Source organism: Ctenocephalides felis, unplaced genomic scaffold, assembly GCF_003426905.1.
Source record: "Ctenocephalides felis isolate EL2017-DRISC unplaced genomic scaffold, ASM342690v1 CF-g0.4_SCAFFOLD_03572, whole genome shotgun sequence".
Lineage (NCBI taxonomy): Eukaryota > Metazoa > Arthropoda > Insecta > Siphonaptera > Pulicidae > Ctenocephalides > Ctenocephalides felis.
Genome location: NW_020539726.1, coordinates 30,536,686 through 30,558,556, shown reverse-complemented (window position 1 = coordinate 30,558,556; position 21,871 = coordinate 30,536,686). Strand labels below are relative to the sequence as shown.

General features: G+C 28.4%; 1 protein-coding gene across 1 annotated transcript in view; it reads right to left on the bottom strand.

The window, feature by feature from the left end:
• The window catches only part of LOC113388361, a gene marked incomplete in the record, with an annotated part of 523,664 nt that extends 503,769 nt beyond the window's left edge, over positions 1–19,895 (bottom strand). The window contains 1 exon segment of the mRNA XM_026625747.1: positions 19,796–19,895.
• Positions 19,896–21,871: the final 1,976 nt, after the last annotated feature.

The following is a 21,871-nucleotide window of genomic DNA, read 5'->3' as shown; positions in this document are numbered from 1 at the left end:
ATTACATTTAATATGATGTTTTGAATGAAGATTATTTAATTGTACTTAGTAGTTTTTTTGCAGTTTTGGGCCTCAAGTGTTATTAGAAACTTGAAATATAAACTTTTCTGAACTCATAATATGAAAATGCACATTTTGGCTTTATAGCATTTTTTGCAAATAATATTCTCAGAAAGAACTCATTTGTATAATTTTATACTCATTGGCAATCATAAAACATTTTCTTGATTATACTATTATTTTATGTGGGTTATTTAAATTAAGAACCAAATTTTGGAATCGATTAAAGAGGAGATTTTGTCGAGTAACTTATTTAGATTTAAAACAGAAACCAATTTAATAAAGAAGATTTGGCAGATTTTTTATATAACCTCGATAAAAAATTACTTGTGGTTGGGGTAAAAGTATCAACTAAACATTACCCTGGCAAAGGTGTAAAGAATAAGATAATACAGGATAAAAATATTAATAATATGTTTTATTAATAATAATATTTAAGAAATTTTACAAGAGATAAATTAAATTAATAGTTTTTTTTAACTCTGCTGATGAATATTTAAGTATAACCTTTGTGAAAAACTGCTTATTAACTTCTCGAAGAAGTTTATGACATCATCAAAACATCCGATTTGCTAATTTTATGTTTTTTCGACATTTCAGGCTATTCTGAATCAAATGAGACCTTTGGAAAAAGTATGTATGAGTGTGTGTGTGTGTGAACAGATTTTTTACTGCAAATCGACGTATTCTCAAAAACGACTGGACCGATTTCAAAAATTTAAAAGTTATTTGTGATATGTTTAGATGAGGACTAGCGTTTATCAATTTTGCCCGACGATCAGTCAAACCGTTTTTTATAAATTGCAGAAAACTGATAAATTTGTCGTCCACGTTGTAGCCCGCAATTTTGAATCGAAAAATCAAAAACACAAAAAACAGAAAAAAATGCCGATTTTCATGAAAAGTTCACAATGAGAAAATATTATAGTCAGAATTTGTGTCAAAATTTGCTTTTGTGATATAATGAGCCAAACATTATTAATTGGTTGAAATTTAAAATAATAAGTTACAATTTTGAGGCAAACAATAACGTGTCTGTATAATATAATTAATTTAATTACAGTTTCTCAAATGTGTTTGAGAAAATTATTTTCGAAATCGCAATGACTAGATTTAATTGAAAGCAATAACTTTATTTTTGAAAAAAATAGTTGAAAAATTTATTTAAATATCTAAATCTCAAATTTGGTTGATTAGGTCAATCATTACACTTTTCGTGAAGTTCATGCAACTTGCCTTAAGGCTAAATGCCACTTACTAATAGTTCAATTTTTGTTTCAAAGGATTCCAAGTGACTTGAAACGTCAAATTAGTAAATCGGATTTTTTGCAAAAACATAAACTACTCATTCGTATTTGGTATACTCATTGGTATTTTGCCTTAATTAAAAATGTTATTTCATTTATTTTTATGTATAAACGCAATATTTGTATACAAGTTATTCCTATTATACAAACTATAAGTAGCCAATTAGCAGTAATAAACTAGCGAACGCGGAAAGGAATTAATTTTGAATTTAAAGAAACAACATTTGCTGCTGGTGGTGTCGCGATGATGAAATTCCACGAAACGTCTGAAAAGTTTTCCTTTTCCATGCAAATGTAGCACCACGTCGTCTACTAGTATAATAATTCTTCTATTCATTCCATTTCATACTAATTCCATAGTGTACATAATACAGAATCATAATCCTCGGGATTAACGTCACACTCAATCTTGCACGAATGGAACCAACACGAAGACACCAGAACACGAAGACATGGACTCATGCGAAATGCGAACGACGATCGAAATACGCAGGGACAGGTGATTTACGATCAAGTGGGTTACCGAGACAGGAGTTGAACACCTTTTTTCCAATCCACTTTTGCGAAGGAGAATTTTGATTTTGCCAGAAAATCCGATTTGCTGATTTTATGTTTTGTCGACGTCTCGAGTCATTCTGAGCAAATTTGGAAAAAGTGTGTGTGTGTATAATAGGTGCGGGTTAGAGATGGGTAACTCACTCCGGAATTATCGCTCCGATACAACTCCTCCCTCGGAGTGAATCCGAGTGGAGTTGTCTCACAGGATTTGTCATATCCGACTTCTCTAAACTGGTACTAAATCTGTTAACATGTGCAGATATTTGCTTGAAATGTTTTACTAATACAAAAATTTGGGTCGAAAGAAGTGTTTTTTTTTTCATTTCACAGCCAGTTTCAGGACTTTTCCAGGTATAAAATAATGCTAATTTGTATTCTATATTCTGTGTAAATAATGTTTGTCCGTAAATAAGTTTTTTCAATGGTATACAACCAGCTAAAAAATATTTAATATTATATTATAAACTTTTACCTAATTATGATTTTATAATTGTGTAAAAATAATAATATGCTGATCAAACGACCTGATGTATAATTAATTCTCAAAAAGGAAATAATAAAAGAATGTGAGGCATTATTATTTTGTGAAAAATATACACAAAGATTTGTTATTATTTCATATATATGGTTTACTGCATTATTTTCATATAAAAATAAACATATTCAAATAATTCTATATTTTCACTTCAAAAATAATCACAATTGATTCCCAATTTGATTTGATTCCCAAGTTTTTTGTCAATTTGAGATTTATGTATGCATATTGAAATGCATAAAATAGTAATTATTATAACAAAATGAACAAAAATGTTTGAATTATTTGTAAACTCTTTTCAAAGTCTCAATACATTCTTAGATATGTTAACAACGCACTAGATAACACATTTATGTCAAGAATTATGTTTCAAATTTGTCGGAGTTGTGGAGTTGTTAAGTGGATATAACTCCTCTCTGAAGTCGAGTCAAAGCCTAACCGATCCAGCTTCGGATATGATAAGCCCATCTCTAGTGCGGATACATTTTTCGTCGACATTTTCAGGCGCACGGATCAACCGATTTGATTGGTTCAAAACACATTCGATTCCTATTGATAGGGAGATGTGCTGATTAGTTTTTGGCAAAGGCAGTTCCAGCCGTTCTGGAGATACGGAGCAAAGAGTGCAGATAATGGAAATTCAGTACTTTTGAAACTTATTATTATTAATATTGATTTTGCCAATATTGGTCTACCCAGTATTTTACCAATATCGGTCTTGTCATAATAGTTTTAGCCAATATTGGTCATGCCATTAACGGCAAAAAACATAATATTCAATATTAAATATCAATTTTGATCAGACCAATATTAGCAATAATATTGGTTTTGCCAATATTGTCCTATATAGACCTATTTTGACCAATATTGACCCATATTGACCAATATTGGTTTGCTAGTTATTCTTGAATAATAGACTGTATTTGAAAAGTAAAACGTTTTTCTTCTATGATAATAACAAACTAAAAAATAACTTAACTTTGAATAATAAAAGAAAATTCAACAAAACTTATAAACTCGACTGACTCGGAAGGAAATTCAAAAATGAACTAAAGACTGAAGAAATACTGCATCAGAAGAGATCAACTGGAATCGAATTAAAAGGGTACTGAAAACGCAATGTAAGGGAACTGAAAAAATGCCAACTCAATCTTTAAATATCATCATTATTATTATTGGTTTTCAACAATATTGGTCACGCCAATATCGGTCTTGCCATAATAGTTTTAGCCAATATTGGTCATAATAAATAACGGCAAAAAACACAATATTTAATATTAAATCAATATTGACCAGATCAATTTTATTAATAGTATTGGTCTTGCCAATATTGACTCATATTAACCAATATTGACCCATATTGACCAAAATTAATATTGCTTATATTGGTCTGACCAATTTCGGTCTTACGACTTTCATGAAACATTTTTTTCGATAAACATTAGGTTTAAAACACACGAAAATATTACGACTATCACTTAATTTAAAAAAATCGTAGAACTTCGTAAAATTGGCAGCGCCTTTTTGGCGTGATCAGGCAATATTTATATTTTGTCGATGTTTTATTAAAAACGGCCGATTCGATGAAACAGGTGGACCTGTCTTTCCAAAAAAACGATTTTTATCTTCATACCATCAACAGAATCAAAATATGTTTTGAATCATTCCAATCGGATGATCTGTACTCTCAAAAACTGCATTTGTGCACCCTTTATTCATGTGCATCACTTCTATTTATCACATCAACACTGTTTTCTATTTATAAAAATTTAATACACGTATTTTTGCGATTACTATAATTTACTCTTTGTGAAGTCAAAAAAATGCCAATTTATTATCAAAAATAATCATTGGACATAAGCATATCAAATTGTCAAATATTTTAGTTTAGAAATCAGTTTCATTCTATACGATTTATTTTAAGAAAAAAAAATTATATATACGAACAAAGAAATGAATTTCAAATTATCAGTGAATAACAATTAATATATTATGTTAATTCGCCATGGTTTTATTTAATCCCGAAAATAAAATTAGAACCATCGAATCATTTTTAAAGCGTTTTATATGTAAGATTCACTTTGACAAAGTGACAAAAAATAAATAGAGCTTGAATATTTTACATCAATAAAATTATCAATGTAACTCCCAAGAATAATAAGTTTGATTAGAATAAAAATTACTCTATTTCAAAGAAAATGATTCATAAATTTAAAAAAGATAAGAATCAATCCTTAAAATGAATTGTCTCACATTCAAGCACGTGTAATATATTAAATCTATAAAATACGAATAATGAAACTTACAGTATTCATAATAATTTGACAAATTTTTAAACAATTGATAATAAGCATTGACCAATTTTAATTGATTGATTATTTTATTCTTCGGATGTTTAACTATATAGTTTGGGAAGTGCTAAAAATTTGCTTTAAGACAATATACCATATGCACAACTATTTTTAATTATATATATATATATATATTTATATATATATATATATATATATATGTACAACTATTTTTAATTATATATATATATATATATATATATATATATAAACTTGTATGTGTATAGAAAACAGGAGAGAACAATGCTTAATGCTGAATCCGATTTATTCCTTCATACATAAAACAAACGACTGAATAATTCATGAGGCGTTCGCCAACACACAGTCACTCCTTAATAGTGAGACCTGCAATAAATAGGCTCGGCAAATAGGTTTTTTGGCCATTAATACCTTGTCACCTTTAGTCTTAACGTATACAAATAGGTTTAAATAATATCCACTCCTCTCGTAGGGCCATAGATAGGGCTACACAGTTGATACAGGTCAGGAGACAAATTGTTTAAATGCTCTTTTGGATTTTGCAATGAATTTATTCCGGTTCAAAATATCACTAAAATAATTACACTTTTTTGTTTTAAATTCAATTAATAAGGATTTATTTTTATATAAAACTAGATGACCCGGCAGACGTTGTCCTGTACCCATGTCTACAATTTTTTAATATAATATATAATATTTACTGTTTACTTAAAAATAATAATTATTGTTTTTTTGAATTACTCTTCACGTCGAAATGCATATACATTTATATTATGAGCGATGTTCAATGTAGAACTGCTTTAAATAAAATTATGAGTTTCAATTCCCACACTATATTGGAAATTGAAATTTTTTAAACGGTATGACATAACCATAACCATAACATAACACTGGTACTTCATGTTGGATTAAATTAATTTAATTTTTTATTATTAAGATATTCAAAATTGTATCTTAAACTTCTCCTAATCGATATAGTGAGGGCCAAATTGTATGTATTCATCTTAACCCTCTCATTTGTTGTTAGAAAGTGAAATTTTAATGAATTTCAAAAATATTATAGAATTATTAGTAAAAGATGCAATGAAATTATATATTGAAAATTCATTATTCGAATCTTGTGGTGACGCCCCCTAAGGCGTGCGCTCGTATTTTTCGCAGGCATCGCATTAAAAGAAGGTCCGGCTCTGATTAATATTTAATTTCATTTTAAGTGAATTAATTTGTCATATCCTGTTCTAATGTGCATCATTTAATCTGCCATACATATACTGTATTTTATATTATTTTAATTTTTAACACATCTCAGCTGTTTTCTGACAATAATAATGTAGACATTTCATTTTTCTTATTCATAATCATAAATTTATTATGCATATTCTAATATTGTCTAGGTTCATAAGTAAATTGAAATTTTTGGCAGATGATAGTTTTCATTTGTTTTCAATGCAAACAATGACATGTCGTTTTTTGCATATTTTCCATTTATTTCTACAATATTGCACATACATCTTAGTACTTTATAATCACATACATCGCAGAAAATTTCCTTAACAAACTTCAGAAAGATTTATCAAAATCCGAATAATCGTTTATGAAGAGTATACAGTGCGTGCTTGTAATTTAATAAAAACTTTATATAATAGCAATAAAGTTCAAATTGATTCTACCCTATTGATTCTTAGTTAGAAAACGTTTGTATGAGAAAAATAGAAGGGCAGTTTTTAGGGTTTTCCCGGAAATTATTCGATTTTTTCTCGCCGTAAGAACTATCCTTGGACTTCAACGAACATTTTAAAAGAAGAATTGGCCAAATTGGTCCAGGCGTTGTTAAGTTATGCGCTTACGAACACGTTTTGCGATTCATTTTTATATATAAGATACTATTAAACTGTCATTTATTGAAGCAACAATTATAACCTGATAGATTTATAACAAATCACATAGTTAAAATCCAATGTTTAATTTAATTTGTTACTAATTTTTAAAAAGTAGCATATTTTCCGTTTACTTATGGTATCGAATTATGGCTATACAATCTATCCCGTAAAGATAATCCATTTTGCAGCGTACGTATCGTAACGCAACAGTAACGTAACAATACGTTGCAGTAGGTATAACATAACAGGGCAATGATGCTGTTCGTATCTACTCTCTCTCTAAACCGCATTAGTTTAAAAGTTACAGAGAGAGGAGTATCCTTTTGATGCTAACATATATATTGTGTTCGACAAATGCACATGTTACAGAACCGAATTTGAATTTGTATTAACTTTTATTGTTAGTATTTAATTAGTTTAAATAAGCTCTTACATTTATTTAAGTTGAGGCAAGCTAAAATACATAGTAATTAACGAAATTCTCATATCACTATATCAGTAATTAGATAATAATTAATAACGTTGTAACTTAAAATAGTTTTACTTGTATAAAATATTTGCATAAAAATATATTTAACTAGTTGAAAGTGGTATTTTATTATATTAATTATACTAGCTGACCCGGCAAACGTTGTTTTGCTAAGTAAGGTATTTTTTTATTCAATTTTTGAATGGAAAATGGTAAAAAATTATTTCCTACCAATTTGAGAAGTTGTTAAGTCTCTTTTCTAAGTACCGCATAGTTTATGAAACTTTCATTAAAGCAAAATGCTACTTACACCAAAGCTCTCAAAATATTTTAGCAAATTCCTCTATTTCTTTTTTGTTAACCTCACTTTCATTTAACTACTCGGAAACGATACGTGATTGGTCGATTCAATGTATTTAATGCAAAAAAGAAGCGTATCGGAAATCCCGGTAATTACCTTGTATTTACTTTTTAACATTATAATCGTTTCACTTCAATCAACTAACTATTTAGTCTTAAGGCACGTTGCATGAACTTTCCGAAATGTGTAAGAATTGACTTAATCATTCAAAATTGACATTTAGATATTTAGATAAAAATTTCAACTGCTTATTTCAAAAATAAAGTTATCGCTTGCAATGAAATCTAAAAATTGCGATTTCGAAAAAAAAAATTTTCAAACACATTTAAATAACTGTAATTATATTAATTGTACTATACAAACACAAGCTTGTATGCTCTAAAATTGTACCTTATTATTTTAAATTTTAATGAAATAATAATGTTTGACTCATTACATCACAAAAGCAATTTTGACACAAATTTTGACTATAATATTTTCTCAAACTCTGATGAATTTTTAACATTAAACTATTTGACGTAATGCTGTTGTATTATTAGAGTTTGTCTGTTTTTAAAAACCGGCTTTAAAAACCGTTTTTTTTGACGAAAGTTATGGAATTCTAGAATCGGTTTTTTAGTAGAAAAAGTCGGTTTTCACTATATAAATGGAAAATGACAAAAATGGACAAATACAAAACAAAGATGCAAGCGTTTTTGTTCTTGGTGTTATCTTTTGTCTAATGTATATATTAATTTACAATTTTATACCTTCCTCTACTCAAACTTAAAAAAAGAGTTCTTAGCCAAGAGTTCGAAACCACAAATAATAGAACAAAAAATTTAGAATTATCATATCAGGCTTTAGAAACAATTAAGCCTAGTTCAGTCGCAAGTAAGAGAAGAGAATTTTGTGAGTAAACAAAGGACACGTCTAAGTAACAAATCGATAGACGTTCTCAGTTTTTTTTTTTTTTTTTTTTTTTTGATATCATATTTCATTAAACATTAACAAAAATAAATTGTAACAAAAAAAAAATATTTCATTAAACAAGAAAATAATTAGAATTTTTGAAATTAATTAATTAAAATTGGTCGGAATAGAAAATACTCGGGGTTTATCTTAATTGTTTTTAAAACTAAAATTGATATTAACAAGTATATATATTTTTTTTAATTTAGTAAATGTTTTTTATTTAAAAATGTATTTTTTATTTATTCAAAAACTTTCCTTTTACTATTATAAAAATATTATCATTCTTATATGTGAAAATGATGCATGAATAACGAATGATTATTTCAAAGTTAATTAATTCAAATAAACTATTATTTTTTGTTCTACTAATTAAAATTAAAATAATTTTGTTTACTATCTATAAAATTAACCAATTAATAAATTTAGTCAAATACTGCTTTAAATAAAACTAAATTTGCGGATAAATGTTTGTTGTTACAGAATATTCGAGCAAAAATTTATTTTTAAAATTCAGTTAAAAACGGCTAAACCGGTTTTGTGATAGAATTGAAACTCGAAAACCGGTTTTCAGAAATGTATGTTTTTGTATAAACCCTAGCCGATATGTTTTAGTAAGTTTTATAAGGCTATGATATCAAAGTTAATTAATCCAAATAAACTATTATTTTTTTTTCTACTAATTAAAATTAAAATAATTTTGTTTACTATCTATAAAATTAACCAATTAATTAATTTAGTCAAATACTGCTTTAAATAGAACTAAATTTGCGGATAAATGTTTGTTGTTACAGAATATTCGAGCAAAAATTTATTTTTAAAATTCAGTTAAAAACGGCTAAAAGGTTTTGTGATAGAATTGAAACTCGAAAACCGATTTTCAGAAATGTATGTTTTTGTATAAACCCTAGCCGATATGTTTTAGTAAGTTTTATAAGGCTATGATATCTATTGTTAAAACAAGTTTCATAAGAATCGGCTCCAAAAAAATTTTATCAGCAGTTAATTTCACGAAAACGGTCCGGTAGATTTTTATCTAAAACTAATCAGTATCATTCCAAAACAAAATTTTTCGAACAGGTTTTGAATTTTTAAAATCGATTTGGTAGTATGAGCTTATATGTGGATGAAAAGTTTATTTAACACATTTGGAAGCAAGTTTAACACTTGCTTCCAAATTACAAAAAACGGCTCTGCAGATCGTCGCACAAAACTGACAAAAGATAGTCCTCATAGAAATACATCAAATGGTTTTTAAGTTTTTGAAATCGGTTCAGACGTTTTTAAGCAAACAACGATAAGAAGTCTAATTTTGACAAATGGCAAAAAAATAATACTAATTATTGCAAACTATGATGATTTTTCAAAATTAAACGACTTGTTTGGCCGTAATATTTTAGTATGATCTAGAAGACCATGATATCTATCACAAATAAAAATCATGGAAATCGTCGAGAAATTTTTGTATTAACACTTTATTACAACAAAGCGGCCCGACCGATTTTCACCAAAAACTAATCAGTATCATTTTCAACCAATATATTTCGAACAATGTTTAATTTTTTAAAATCGATTCAAGATTGCAGGCTAAAACAAAGACAAAAAAATTTGTCTTTCTGCTATTTACAAAGAAACGGCTTGGCTCGCTAGTCCTCATCGAGATACATCGAATATGGCTCTTAAATTTTTGAAATCGGTTCAGCCGTTTTCGAGTAAGGCAAAACACACACACACATACTTCTTCCAAATTTGGTCTCATTCGATTCACAACGGCTTGAAACGTCGAAAAAACATAAAATTAGCGAATCGGATTCTTTGATGAAAACAAACTTTTCTTACAGGAAGTTAAAAATATGCTGGCCTATCTTCATATAAAAATGTTTAGTATGTTTGTCAAAAAACCTGTTATAATATCAGTTATAAATATTCAAATTCGGTTCTACTATTTCATACAGTACTATTTCGATTACAAACACTATTGTTCCATATATGTATGCATTTCAGTTCACTCTACTCTAAAACATTTGATGTTATCTGCTTTTAAGTTAGACAAGCTCCATAGTTGGTTCGTTGGTTGAAATTCTAAAGCGATCCAAATTACTATTATCAAACGTATGTCTGTTTGTTCAAAATACTTTCAGAAACATCATAGAAGTTTCCAGAATATAAACTGGATTTATATTTGATTTTTGAAACTAATTATTAACAATTCTCGTTATGAAACTCAGTAAAATATTCTTATATTCATGTTCTACATTCAAAATGATCAGCTTTGTAGGAAGCTTTTCAGTGTTTCCAAGACAAATGCTTCTTTCGTTTCCTTGCTACAGTATTTCGATTTGAATAAATGATATACGTAAATCAAGATCAGGAAAACTTAATATAAAGCAGATAGCAGACATTTTTCCTCCAGGATATATAGAGAATACATTGTTGTTCGAAATTGTTATTTTAAATGCTAATTAATAAAGTATATTTAATATATTTAAATAAAATTGGTGATAAATTATACTTACTGAATATGAATATAAATTTTACTGTTTACAAGATGAAGAACTGATTAAATTTTTGGGAAGGCAGGTCTAGCGGTTTCGGAGATCTAGTAAAAAAGTAAAAAAAAAAATGCCATTTGGTGGTAAAAATGATCATTAGACAAATGCACATCAAATTATCAGATATTTAATAGAGATTTCAATAATGTGTATCAATTTTGTTTACATTTCTATGGGTTCCGTAAATATTTGTTTGTTGATAATTCGTCTCTATGCAGCTAAAGCAGTGCGATTGCTCTGGAAAAAAGTTCGAAATTTCTAAAATATTTCAGAATAAAAAAAGCATTTTTTTCCAAAAGTTTGTTTTTGCAAGAAGTCGATTTTTTTCAAAAATTTAAAATTTCTCGAAAATCACATTTTTTCAAAGATTAAGTTCAAGCAATTTCCCTTAAGGCGTGATGCCATATACCACTAGTTAACTTCCTGATACATATAAAAAAGTAAAAAATAAAAAATATTTGGCGGTCAAAAATGTATTTTAGACATATTAACATCAATTTCAATCTTTATATTATATTTCAAATAACATCAACAACAAATTATCAGATATTTGATAAAGTTTTTAAAAATTAGTACTAATTTTGTTACAACTTTGTTGGGTTCTGTACCAAGATTTTTAATTTTTAAAGTTTACTTATAAAGCAAATTTCAAAATGTACAAAAATTAGATTTTTTTAAATTTTAAAAAATATACAAAGTTTTATACTTCAAATATAAATTTTAAATATACAATTCAGTTTGAAAATGTATATATTTCATATGCGTTATTCTATCTTAAGAAAATACCTTCAGATGGATTTATTCGGCACCTCTTGCTCATGTAAACATTCGTCAGTATTTGAGCGATAAGATCGTCACTGTATATTTTATTACTATTAAAAATATTGATTATAATTATCTATTTAAAAATGTTTGAAACAATTATTAATCATTGATCAATATTTATTGATATATTAGACATATTTTTTACATTCGTCAACAATTTTTTTCCTTGAAATTCAATTTGAGATCAATTATTTCAAGTGGAATTTTGATATTATACTGCTTGATCTCTAGCTGACCGAATTTGGGATAAAACAGATGAAAAAAAGAGTGCGCGTAAGGTTGACACGCGATTGAAGTAAAACTTTTGCTATTGTACGAGATGGCATTTAAGTTAAAAATAAATACATCATATAACAATTTTGAATAATGTTCATTAGTAATATGGACAATATTTTAGAGATGTTATAAAATTTAATAACAGAAAGAATTTTTTCGACTCTTTTGCAATCGTGAACCCCATGAAACCCATTAATATTTTATAATATTTAAAAAATTGAGAGAATTATTATGTTAAACAACGCCTAAATTGTTCTCACAATTGCACTTGTCATGTGATTGTGTTTGAAGAACTTCATGCAATTTAAATTAACATAGATTCATTGACTGCTTGTTTTTTTTAGTTTTTCACTAATGATGCAGTTTCATTCTTTGAACAGCTGTAGTATCTGTCTTGTTTATGAAAATAATTTCCATTTGAATAACTCAAAAAATATATAGTAACCACGAATAATACAAATTATTTCAATAAACTTACGTTTCTTACGCGCGGCACACATTTTTTATTTGCTTTATTATTTGCATTCAATTACTAATAGAGGACGGGATAAAATATCCTTTCAATCCAGACATTTTTAATTAACTCAAGATTTGTACTAATATTTAACCTTAAAAGGTAGTGACATGAAATCTAAAAATGAACAATATGCTTTACGCTTTCGGTGACGTACATACGTACAAAGTCACGCATACCTCGCACATAATACGACGACCAATCACAATCGACCCGTATAAAAATGATATCATAGAGAGCGAATGACGAATCATTGGCACTCGACTCGGCCGTAACGCACTTCCGTTGCGTTTGCTCGGATTTATACCCTAGTCGCGCCTAAAGAAATGTTACTTCAACAAGGCAAGTTTATATTTGATTAGTTTAAGCTTAATATTGTAGTTTAGGAATATTAATAAGGAATGGGTAGTGACAATCTTTGATTATACCAATTAGGAGGCATATAAATATTCTGTTTATAAAACCGCCCGGAAAATGTCGAACTACATGTAACCATAATACACAAAATATTCGTATGGATGCCTCCTACCTGCGGACAATTTACAATGTTTCTGTTTCTCAATATTTTTCCGAAACAAAAGAGCGACTTCCTTGCAATTTCCACATGTGATATGTGATAAAGGCAACACGTATCTGCTATTTCTCAGAGACACGCGCGGTCGCAATTTAGATGGCTGCAACAATTGTCGAACAATTCATCAGGAGAACCAACACGGTCAAACCGGGACGGAAGCGCGCGCAAGAAATATACGACGGACAGAAAATTTTCTTAAGGGGTTACAGCCAAAAAGAACGTGTATTTTTACCATTACTTTTTAGGTGAAAAGAAATGTAATAAAATCATGATGTTAAAGATAGTTATATATTGTACTTTAAAGTAACAAAATAAATTAGTGGGGCGCATGGCATCGTGTCTTAAGGCAAATTGCTGGAACTTCCCGTACAAAAATTATATTTTTTTTATAGAGTATCATTTTTGAAAAAAAAAATTACTTTGACAAACATAGTTTTTTTTAAACACTATATATTTTTGAAAAACATTTTTTTGGAAAAAAGACTTTTTGAGATAAAATGTTTTCTTTATTTTGAAATATTTTGGAAATTTTGAACTTTTTTTCATAGCAATCGTACTATTTTTACTGCATAGAGACGAAATATAAAAGCGCGTAAGCGCCGCGTCGCCGTCTAACGGATAAACATTGGTACGGAATCCATAGGAATGTAAACAAAATTTATACTTATTGTAAAATATCAATAAAATATCTGATAATTTAATGCGCATGTGTCTAATGATCATTTTTGGCCGCCAAATGGCTTTTTTTTTAAACCTTTTTCACTAGATTTCCGAAACCGCTAGACCTGCCTTAATGAAAATAAGATCAATTCTTCATCATGTCAATACAAGTATAATGCTTTATGAATGATTAAAATCGGACGCCTTGTTCTCTTAAAAACTGAGTTACCGTTTTTGGTACTTTTGGCCCCATATCTTCGGAACGGCTAGACCTGCCTTAGCCAAAAACTAATCAACACGTCTCCTTATCAATACAAATCGAATGTTGTTTAAATTATTCAAATCGCTTTATCCGTGTTCCCGAAATCGTCGACGAAAATTTGACATATGCCAAAATGCCAAAATGCCAAAATGTTCTAAAACGTAAAGATATATAAAAATCTTTAAAAAGCCGCGTCAATTTGCAGTTGCACCGCGGCACGCAAAATAACTATAGCAATTTTTATTTTTTTTTTCATTCGAATTTTCTACAGTATATTTAAAATAACATTGTGAGATCTCCATCATAGATGATTTCAAAATTATCGACTTTTGTTTGTTGGGCTTGAACAAAATCGGTAAATTTCAACAAAAAATCCGATTCGCTTATAACACGGATTACAACATAGTATCTTCTCAAAAGCGCATCATGCGAATTTAATGAAACCCGGCGCACTTTGTTATTGTACATTACCAAGATTGTGACAAAAATCTTAATTTGGTTCATACCGTAGTTTTCGAGATCACACTCTGACCTGAAACTAGCTTAGTTTCAGGTTAAGGGCACGTTTGGCCTGGGTGCACCATAGTAATCTTCTCAATAGCGTATTATGTGAATTTAATAAAACTTAATACACATTGTTAATATATTTCACCACGATTGTGACAAAAATCTTAAATTAGTTCATACGGTAGTTTTCGAGATTACACGCTGACTTGAAACTAGAAATTAGACCAGTTTAAGTTTTTGAAACCAAAAACTTTAAACAGTCTTTCGCAAATATGTAGGGAATGGTAAAATGTATAGCAATAGTGATATCTAAATAACTAATAAGCCATTGCTTTTCGCAGACACGCAGATGTGTTGCCCTTTAGCGCGTTTGCAAATGCTAATATGCGTATGCGAGCATCGCCTGAATTTCCCTTTATATCCGTGCGGCTTAATAGCTGTGATTTTGCCTTATATATATATATATAAATATATATATATATATATATATATAAATATATATATATATATATATATACGAGTATATATATATATATATATATATATGAACTAGTAGGTACAATTTAGTCGGCAATTGCAAAATACGCAAGCAGACAGGGATTCTGCATGTTATAACAATCCCATCTTCAAGCATAAGAAATATTGCACAAGTATTGAGCTTGAACTGTAACTTTTAAACTAGTTGGTATTGGTATTTCGTCTTGAGACAAGTTAGATAAACTTCCCGATATGTGTAAATCGACGTAATCAATAAAAAATAGGTTAATTTATAAGTGATTGAAAGTATTCCAAGTGGATTTATTTCACATATTTGAAACACGTTATTTTGGAGTATTTTCTAAAAGAAAATTTTCAAAAATCAATGATTTTTATAATTGAACTAGTTTCCGTTAGACTTTAATGGTTTAGTACCTTCATTAATATCAAGTACTCTATCGTTATACCAAGTAAATAGTCTAATTTTAATTTTAACAAAGGTCAAAGAAATCACTCACTTTCTCAAATTTGGCGAGTTTTTAAAATTAAACTACTAAACGTAAGGTCGTAATATTTCAGTAAGTTCTATAAGATCATGATATGTATTGTCAAAAAAAGTTCCATAAAAATCGGCTTAAATTTCTTTTTCAACAGTTAATTACAAGACTGCTTACAAGCTCGGTAAATTTTCACCTAAAACTAATCAATATCATTCCCAACTAATATCTTTCGAACAGATTTTGATTTTTAAAAATCGACTTGATAGTATCAGCTTAAATGTAGACGAAAAGTTTAACACTGTTTCTCAAATAACAAAGAAACGGCTTGGCAGATCGTCACACAACACTGAGAAACGATCATCCTCATCTAGATACATCGGATGGCTTTTGAGAAAACGTCAATTTACGGCAAAAAATCTGTTCACATACATACATACAAACATACACACACATAAACACACACACACATACACACACACGTACTTTTTCCAAATTTGGTCGCATTCGATTCAGAATGGCTTGAAACGTCGAGAAAACACGAAATTGGCCAATCGGATTTTTTTATGAAAACATACTTCTCTTTTAGAAAGTTAAAAATCTTGGTACTCATTTTTAAATATTTATAACATATCTGATATTCTGATTAACATTTATCTGATGATCATTTTTGATCGCCAAATATCATTCCTTTTCAAAAATTTTATCAGTTCTACGTTTTGTCTCAACAAGTAAAATATTTTATGTTTATTTTATGAGTTATTTAACACTTTGGGGTTGACTGTCCACCTCAGTGGACAAACATACTCTGTGTAGCACAGGCTATTTTATAAACATTGACTCAGTTTGCATCGAAAAGTTGAATAAATTACATATAGCAGTGATAAACAGTGTTGTATTTTGAAAATAATTTTAAGTTATTTTAGTAGTATTTTTAGCCTTTTTTTTTGCTATATGTTTTTTTTTAAATATTTAAAACGACCGTGCGCTTTTAAATATGGCAAAGCGACTGGTAAATTTTATGAATTAAGCAGTAGTGAAGATGAGTTTCAAATAGACATTCATACAGACAAATTTTACGAAATTACTATTTGCACCGATGATAGTGATGAATGTGATGATGAAATTATCCAACCAACAAAAAAAAGAAGTTCGACAAAATAAATGAAGACATTAGCAAATGTGCCGATTCTACTTCAATAATCGAGTTTGACATACATCAACAAACACCCCGACTACAAATACCAAGCAATATAAGACATTCAATAGATTATTTTACTTTATATTTTATAAATGAATTATTAGACAATATAATAAAAAAATTAAACTATTATGACAGCAAAAAAATGACCAAATATACTGACTAATCAGTGGCATATTCTAAACGCGAGTGAAAGAAAAAGGGGATTAAATTATCCGTTCTAACAGAAAAGCACCAGGAGGAAGGCGTCGAACAGCATTTTATTGTAAAACATGTCAAAATCAACCAGCTATGCATTTTGGAAATTGTTTTGAACGTCACCATTCTTTATAAAATGATCAAAAATAAATTAAAATTATAAATTTATGTCCTTCAATGATCACAAATTTTTATGAAACAAATTGCATAACATACACAATTAAATCAAGTTTACAGCCGGTAAAGTAGATTGTTTTGAAATAGGTGCCGTCCCGAAAGTGTAAATATAGAATTTGCATTCATAAAAACCGCTTCATAAAAATGTTTACTGTAATTGTTTATCAACCACAACGTTTACTTTTACCTCTTACAATGTTAACAATCCCAGATATGCACAAACCAATGCCTCCTCCTACTTGCTGCTATTGTTATACATTTTACCGCCGCAGCGATTCATTACGTTTATGAACATCGCTAATGGACGCGCGTCATTTCGAGCCGATCGACGGCAGATGAGCCACAAATGCAAATGATATGCAATTAACATTTCAAATCAGCATCATTACACACAATGTGATATTTGTAATCATTGTTTGATTATTGTTTGATATGAATTCCGATGCAACGCACGTAGGGAGGAAAGGTAAGAGAAGGCAAAGGAAATTTTAATGGTGCAAAGCTGGATAAATTGGTTTTCGTAATAATAATTTAACTAGTGGAGTGCGTGGCATCGTGCCTTAAGGCAAATTGCTGGAATTTCCCATACCGTAAAAATCTTGGTACGGAACGCAAAAAAAATTACACAAAATGTGTACACATTATGAAAATCTCTATAAAATATCTGATAATTTGATGTACATATGTCCAACAAAAATTTTTGACCGCCAAATGACATTTTTTTAAATTATTTTTATTGAGAGTCCATAAACGCTGGACCTGCCTTTCCAAAAATTTTACCAGTTGTTCATTTCGCCAATAAAAATGAAATGTTTTTTGAATTGTTGAAGTCGGACGATCCGTTCTCTTAAAAACTGAGTTACCGTTTTTGGCACTTTTTGCCCCGTATCTTTGGAACGGCTAGACCTGCCTTTGCCAAAACTAATCAGGACGTCTCCTTATTAAAACAAATCAATTGTTTTTTGAATTATTGAAATCGATTGATCGGTGTTCCCGAAATCGTCGACAAAAATTTGTATCTGTACACACACACACACACATACATCAATTTTCTCTAATTGTAAGATATGCCAAAATATTCAGAAACCTCTGAATTTTTTTGCGATTACTATAACTGACGCTACGGAAAGTTAAAAATGTACATTTTTGCTTATTTTTACGTTTCAAAGGTTTCTAAACATTTTGGCATACATTAGAAAAAATGAATGTATGTGAGCGTGTATGTGTTTTTTTTGCATAGCCAAGGAAATGTGTGTGTGTGTATATGTGTGTGTATGTGTGTGTATGTACGTATGTATGTATGTGTGTGTAAATTTTTAGACATGCCAGTTTTTTAAGTTTTGCGTCAAGATTCACAATAATTAACGATTTACGGCGCTATCGCGCTTACATATATCATTTCTAAAATAGCTACTGTAATTTAGAATTTTGAAAACTTTAAAATTTTTATTTTTAAGTGCATTGGTTAAAATTCTGAAAACAGTTGATAAATTGAAAAAAAAAAACGAAATTTTGAAAATATTAATTTTCTTTGGAATTATTTTTTTCAACATTTTGAAACCACTGGCCTCATATGAAAACTAATATTTTTTCAGACAAAATTGAAATGAAATATTATTAGTTTTAATGGGCAGGGTCTAGTACTCTAGTGGTTTCAAAATTTTGAAAAAATAAAGGTTTTCAAAAAAAAAAATTTTTTTAAGAAGTCGATTATTTTAATTTTTCAAATGTAGTAAAAATTTTCACTAGTGTTATTAAAAATCAAAATTCTAAATCTAATTTCAAATTACAGACAGGATGCCATGAACCATTAGTAGTTCAGTTCTTATTTCACTAAAAGTGTAACAATATTATTATATTAACTAACTCGTATTATTAACTTTCCGTAGGGTAAGTTATGGTAATCGCAAAAAAAAATCGAAAATGAAAATTTTCAAATATCTTCACGTTTCTGAGGTTTCTATATATGTTAGCATACCTTAGAAAAATAGATGTGTGTGTGTTCAAATACAAATTTTTGTCGACGATTTTGGTAACAGGAAGTTCAAAGTTTCTAAAACATTTCGAAGTATAAAAAAAAATCTTCAAAATGGTCATTTTCCAATAATTTAAAAAAAACTTAAAAATCTATTTTCTTTCAAAATTCTAAAAAACAATTTTAATCTTTAAAAAAAAAAACGGTTTGGAAAGTTCCAGCAATTTGCTCTAAGGCACGATGCCATACACCACTAGTTCTCATTTTTGTAAATTATATATTTACGACGCAATGTGCAACATATATAGTGTATAGTCTGTCTAATAATCAGGACAATCAGATATCAGAAAATGTATTAAAAATACATAAAATTAACGAAATTAAATAAAATGAATGAAAAAACTAAGGAAAGAAAGTAAAGTAACAAAATACGGCATTGTGATCACCAAACCTATAATTGAATAATACATGCAATCACGCCATGGTAATATTCAGATTATTTATTAATTTTGTATTAATTTTATTATATTATATTATTACTAACTATCTAACAACTATATCTTACAGGATAATATGAATTTAAATTCACTTAGAACATGCTCCTTTCTTCCCGAGATAAAATAATACGCAATTATGTATTACCACTTACCTCGAGGGCAATTCTTCCACGTGTGTAACAAGATATGTGCAAAATGATAGAAATAGTAATTCAAACATATTAAGCAGTAGTTTGTTTAACAGAATAACACTAAAACACTACCAAATTACAAAAACTACGATTACGAAAAATTAAAAACGCGTCCCGAAAACAATTTGCACCTCAAGGGCGTTAAGGTGTCACCTGTAAGGCGGCGTGTGCAGAACTAGATCGCACCTGCATTAAACTATTGAAATTATTTTACGATTTTGTACGAATATTATCGATTTTGAACGATTGTTGAAAATTTAGTATGTAATATTTTTCAAGGGCATGAGGTCATACAATGTATTTGTATCGTACCAAATCGTATCTTGCTGAATCGTACCAATTTCTTTAGACCATATGGCTTCTTAAAATATGGGCCGCGACCCCATTTGGGGTCGCGGAGGAAAATTAAGGGGTTAGGAAAAATTTTTATGTCAAAAATATATATTCTTAATGTAAAAATAAATATCCTTTTTTAACATCACGTCTAAATTTTTGTATGTTCGACAACGAATTCTATAACTATATTTTGACATATGTATATATGCATGTTGTTTCCTAAAAAATAAATCATCTAAGAATAAAACTTAGTAATTTCCTTTATATTTTTTTGGGGTCGTCAAAGAACTCACAATAATAAATGGGGTCGTCATTAAATTTGCAATCATAAATGAGGTCGCGAATGGCAAATGTTTAAGAAACCCTGCTTTAGACTTACAAATACAGAAAATATAATACTGTATGTTGATTCAAAAAATGTAAATTTTTATTTATATGTAGATCTATCAAATAAAATTTAAATAATATACATTATTATATGAAGAGTTTCGAAATATTAAAGAATTTAGTACAAATCAACAAGAGATAATTAAATATATTATTATTATTATTTTTTTTTGAGATTAATTTAATGTAATTATATTTGCTCACAAAATACATAATTGCATATTGTTAAAACAGTTGTTTCAATAACTTTAACTCTCAAAGATTAATTCTAAAACAATTTAAACTAACTGTAAATGGCATCGTGCCTTAAAGCAAATTACTAGAACTTCTCATACCAAAAATTATAATTTCTAAAGAAACTATGTATTATTTAAGAATTCAAATAAAATTAAAAAATACACATTATTCATATGCGTATAGTTTTAAAATAATATAGAAATTGGTACGATTAAACAAAAATTTAAAATCTGTCATAAGTCGTTTATGAATACTGTTTAAAAAAATAATTATGACAATTAATAGACATATCCATCGATTTAAATAAAATTTTAAACAATATCCATTTATATATGTGTATTTTTAAAATACTAAAGAAATTGGCTTCGTTCAACAAAAATTCAAAAATGTAGAAAATTAAATATATTATTATCTTTATATGATTTAATCAATGAAGCATATTTGCTGACAAAAATATTGGTGTATATCGTTTAAAAATTAATTTTGATAACTAATATATATTAGGTTGTCAAATATCTCCCTTCCGCTTTTTTGCTCTTGGTTTATAATACAAAAAGGCGAAAGGGAGATATTTCACAACCTTATATTATCAATCGAATATAATAAAATTTAATAACCCTTCATATAATATAATAAATGTATTGAATTGTGAGTGAGTTCTTGCAATTTTCTGAGAATGTTTAATTATGTGAGTGCAAGTGGTATTTAAGTTGCATGGGCTTCCCAAAATGTGTAAATATTCGACTTAAATAATAGTAAAAAAATATATTGAATCATGAGTTTCTGACTTGTAAAAGTATTATAATTTATTCAATTTTCTATCAATTTTCCGAACATAATAGTTATTTTTGACAAATGGTTTGAATATTCCAAATTATTAAAGAACGATCGTATGCGTTTACATGTACAAAATATTTTCTAAATTTGTGGCCGATTAATCTAAGTTTTTATTAAGTTTTGTAATTTTATTACTTGTCTTAATCCTCTAATCCCTAATATTTTAGTATCAAAAACTTGATTGTCATACAAGTTTTCATTAATACTGCAAAAACAAAAACTTTGCAATCAATTATACGT